The sequence below is a fragment of the Cebus imitator genome, unplaced genomic scaffold, assembly GCF_001604975.1.
Source record: "Cebus imitator isolate Cc_AM_T3 unplaced genomic scaffold, Cebus_imitator-1.0 Scaffold6, whole genome shotgun sequence".
NCBI classification, from domain to species: domain Eukaryota; kingdom Metazoa; phylum Chordata; class Mammalia; order Primates; family Cebidae; genus Cebus; species Cebus imitator.
In genome coordinates this window covers 7,061,603-7,066,654 of record NW_016107321.1, presented here as the reverse complement: position 1 = coordinate 7,066,654, position 5,052 = coordinate 7,061,603, and the positions used below count along the sequence as shown (strand labels likewise).

Sequence of the window (5,052 nt, the reverse complement as noted above, 5' to 3'; positions counted from 1 at the left end):
GAATTTGGTTGAATATAAGGTTTGATCATCATAAGCTAAAAAATAATGAAATTACTAATCCCATATTTATGGAAAATATAAATTTTTATTAGTTTTAAATAAGTAAAACAATATTATTAATAATATCTAATGTTTATTGAGCCCCTATTATGTACTAAGTACTGTACTAAGTAACTGATAGATGTTACCAATGTTAATCTTTACTAGGGTTTTGAGATGAGTACTATTATTATCTCACTTCCCCATTAGGAAACTGAGCCTAAGAGACGTTAAAGCTTACTAGTAAGAGACAGAGTTGACCCAAGCAGCCTGACAATTGAATCAGAACTCTTAAACAGAACCAGATAAGAATTTTGTTCTTTATGCTGTTAAGTACAAAACAACATCATCCATCATATTAAATTCACGTTATTAATCTGAATTTTAGTTTTTTATTTTATTTTTATCTAATTTATAGATTTATCTTGGTTTTATCATTGTATTAGATCTAGCAGTATAAGGACTCTGTATCTAGTTCAGTTTTGTTCATATTTAAGTAATATAATAAAAAAGAATTTAGATCAACATTGGATATCTATGAGAAATATTTCCTTTAAAAAGGAGTCTATACTTTACTTGTTTTACAAATGTTAGTGTAAAATAAGAGAGCTTCCCCTTACTTAAAACAAACTTGTCTTCTGCCCCATATTGCATTTTGAGCACTAAAGAATATTTTACCTAGAGCTGATAATTTATCTGATTTCTCATTTTCATTTTCAAAGAGACTTTTCTCCTGAGAGTTTAAGGAGCTGTGTGGAATATTTTCAATAAATTAATATGTTTCATTACAATATCAACATCCTAAGAGTTGAGAAGAGTTATTAAAATCACATTAACAATAGCATGGCTTTCCATATTATCTTTCCTCTCAATATTGAAAAATGCTTTCAGAGTCATTATCTCAATTATATTCTTACATCCTGAGGAAGTAGGCAGTGGAAAATCTCTGTCACAACCTCACAAAGAATCTAAAGTACAGAGAACTTAAATAAAACGCACAGGAGATTTCATGTCAAGCAGTGAATTTTATATAGTCAATTACCTTTGGGCTCTAAATTAGATTTCACAACCCCGAGGGAACTCACACATTGATTCTGTGAAACTGTCAGATGAAGAGGTCCCTATCCCATGTGTATCTGCTGTTCCCACGGTTAGATGGGGAAAGAGTTCGGGGATATGGGTGACAGGACGCAGCCAGAGTCTGGTTTGGCTCTTAGGTTTGCAACTTACTAGTCTGAGACCTTGGGAAGATTACTTACCTTTTGTGGGCCTCAATTTCCTCATCTACAAAATGAGATGAGGAAATCTACCTTATGGAATCATTTTGATGTTGAATAAGATATTACACGCAAAGGGATTGGCACTGACTTCACATAGAGTATATGCTGAAGAAATGGAAGTAATTACTGTCAGTACCAGCAATTGTGCTAACTTCTATTTTTTTTTTTTCTTTGAAAAGGAGTCTCACTCTGTCACCCAGGCTGGAGTGCAGTGGCGTGATCTTGGCTCACTGCAATCTCCGTCACCCGGGTTCAAGCAATTCCCTTGCCTCCACTTTCCAAGTAGCTGGGACTACAGGCACGTAACACCACGCCTGGCTAATTTATGTATTTTTACTAGAGACTGGGTTTTACCATGTTAGCCAGGCTGGTGTGAAACTCCTGACCTCAGGTGATCTGCCCACCTTGGCCTCCCAAAGTACTGGGATTACAGGCATGAGCCATCACACCCAGGCACTAACTTCTATTTCTGCTCAGAAGCAATGCTGATTTTCTCTTCAAAGTGGGCTTCAGGCATTGACACTGCCAAATCTTAGAAGAACTCCTGCTAAGAGGAAGAGTAGAAGAACTGATATGGCCAAAAAATGAAATTAGGGGGAAAAATTCCCCTTACTATGGCATCGAAAAGAATGAAATACTTAGGAATAAACTTAACTAAGGAGGTGGAAGACTTGTACACTGACAACTACAAAACATTGATGAAAGAAATTAAAGAAGGCAGAGATAAATGGAAAGACAACCCATGTCCATGGATTGAAAGAGTCACCATTGTCAAAATGTCCATACTACCCACAATGATCTACAAATTCAATGTAATCCCTATCAGAATTCCAGCGCATTTTCTAAAAAAATAGAAAAAAAAACTCTTAAGTGCACGTGGAAACATAAAAGACCCTGAATACCCCAATCAGTCTTGAAAAAGAACTCCAGCTGTGTTTGCTGGAGACATTGGACTTCCTAATTTCAAAATGTATTACAAAGTTCTGATAATTAAAACAGCATGGTATTGGCATAAACACAGACATGTCAACAAATAGACCAGAAATAAACTTATGCATGTGCAGTCAACTGCTCTTCAATGAGGGTGCCAAGAATCCACAATGGAGAAAGGGTTGTCTCTTCAACAAATGGTGTTTTGTAAAGCTGTATATCCACGTGAAAATTGTACCCTTATCTTATACCATACACAAAGTCAGCTCAAATGGATTAAAAACTTAAATGTAAAACCCAAAACTGTAAAACTCCTAGAAGAAAGAGGAAAAGCTTTATGACATGGTCTTGGCAATGATTTCATGGATATGGCAACAAGTGCAAACATAGACAAGTGGGAATACATCAGACTAGGAAGCTTCTGCACAGCAAAGGAAACAGTCAACAGAGGGAAGAGACAACCTGTTGAATTGGAGAAAATAATTGCAAACCATATATCTGATAAAGGGTTAATATCCAAAACATATAAGAGACTTTTGCAACTCAACAGGAAAAAAAAAACGAAAACCCTAATAATGCAATTTTAAAATAGGCAAAGGACTTGAATAGCCATTTCTCCAAGGGAGACATACAAATGGCCAACAGGCATATGAAAAGATGTTCAGTGCCACTAATCATCAGGGAAATGCAAATCAAAACCACAATGATATATCACCTCACACCTGTTAGAATGACTACTCTTTTTTTTTTTTAATAGTAATTTACAGGAATATTCTAGTAATGGTAGTTACTTTTTTACTATATTCGCCGATTATTTACATTTGTTCTTATTTGTTTTCTTTTCATTTTTTTTTCCTATTTAAAGGGAAATGGCTAGCAGTTGATTGCTCACATAGAGGGCATACTGTTAATTCACTATAGCCCTGGTAGGATTTGTTGCTCACAATTATTTGTACTGTTTGATCAAGAGTGTGAGATACTAGACTCCTCATTTTTTTCATCTCTAAATAATTAAAGAATAACAAGAAACAACCCTCTCAACATTGTTAAAGTGATGTGCCCAAAATCCCACAGTTACTAGGTAATGGGGCAAAAATTTATCTGAGTGTATGGTACTATACTACTACTAAACAATCGGGTCTATATACGCTCCTAGTTATGATATCCTGCACATCTGCATAACTGCACATCTTCTGATTATGGTGTTTCATTTTTTGATCTGCCTCTAGGAAAAGGATGGGTCATTCCAGCCACTAGAAATATTCTGATTTTTGTGACAGCTATTATTCTCTTTCTTTTTTTTCTTCCTAAAAAAAGAAAGAAAGAAAGAAAGAAAAAGAAAAAAGAATGAAGGAGAGGAAGAAAGAGAAAGAGGAAGAGGGAGAGAGAACGGGGGTGTTGCTTTGTTGCCCCCGCTAGAATGCAGTCTAAAAATGGGTATGCCTGTAATTGTGCTTAATAATAGAGACATGAAAAAAAAAACGAGGGAAGAAAATAACAAACAAGCAGCCAACCAATATTTCATTGAAACCTGTAAATAGGTGTGATGTGGTACTGATAAGAGTGTATATTTTGTGTATTTAAAGTGGAGAGTTCTATAAATGTTAATTCAATTTACTTGTTCCGGATCTGAGTTCAAATCCTGGATATCGTTGTTAATTTTCTGTCTCATTGATCTGTCTAATATTGATGTTGAAGTCTCCCACTATTATTTTGTGGGAGTCTAAGTCTCTTTATAAGTCTTATATATCTGGGTATTCCTGTATCGGGTGCATATATATTTAGGATCTTTAGCTCTTCTTGTTGCATTGATCCTTTTATCATTATGTAATATCCTTTTTTGCTTCTTTTGATCTTTGTTGCTTTAAAGCAACTCCTGCTTTTTATTTATTTATTTATTTATTTATTTATTTATTTATTTTTGCTCTCCATGTGGTTGGTAAATCTTTCTCCATCCCTTTATTTTGAGTCTTTGTGTATCCTTGCAGGTGAGATGGGTCTGGATGCAGCATACCGATGGGTTTTGGCTTTTTTTGCCTGTCTGTGTCTTTGGATTGGGGGATTTAGTCGATTTAAATTTAGAATTATAATATATGTGTTTATTTAATGTTAGCTGGCTGTTTTGCCCATTAGTTGATGTAATTTCTTGATTATGTTGATGCTCTTTACTTTTTGGTATTTTTTAGAAAGGCTGATACTGGTTGTTCCTTTCTATGTGTAGTGGTTCTTTCAGAAGCTCTTGTAAAGCAGGCCTGGTGGTGATGAAATCTCTGAGCGCTTGCTTGGTCACAAAAGATTCTATTTTTCCTTCACTTATGAAGCTTAGTTTGGCTGGATGTAAAATTCTGGGTTGAAAGTTCTTTTCTTTAAGGATGTTGAATATTGGCCCCCACTCTCTTCTGTCTTGTAGGGTTTCTGCTGAGAGATCTGCTGTGAGTCTGATAGGCTTCCCTTTATGGGTAACCTGACCTTCTCTCTGGCTGCCCTCAGTATTTTCTCCTTCATTTCAACCCTGGTGAATCTGGCGATTATGTGCCTTGAGGTTGGTCTTCTTGAGGAATATCTTTGTGGTGTTCTCTGTATTACCTGGAGTTAAATATTGTCCTGCCTCTATTCTCTTTTTTTTAAAGCTAAGAGAATGTGAAGAAATTGGAAGCTTTGTATGCTGTTGGCAGGAATTTAAAAATGGTGCAGCCACTATGGAAAACAGTATAGAGGTGTTTTCATGCTGCTGATAAAGACATAACCTAGACAGGGAACAAAAAGAGGTTAAATTGGACTTACAGTTCCACATGGCTATGGA

General features: G+C 35.6%; 1 long non-coding RNA gene across 1 annotated transcript in view; it reads right to left on the bottom strand.

Annotated features, from left to right (window-relative positions):
* Positions 1–3,791, bottom strand: part of LOC119472782 — a 9,035-nt gene extending 5,244 nt beyond the window's left edge. Inside the window, exons 1-2 of the long non-coding RNA XR_005201970.1 lie at positions 3,781–3,791; positions 671–677 (exon numbers count right to left, since the gene is read on the bottom strand). This is a non-coding gene — a long non-coding RNA (uncharacterized LOC119472782). The remainder of the gene's footprint in view (positions 1–670; positions 678–3,780) is intronic.
* Positions 3,792–5,052: the final 1,261 nt, after the last annotated feature.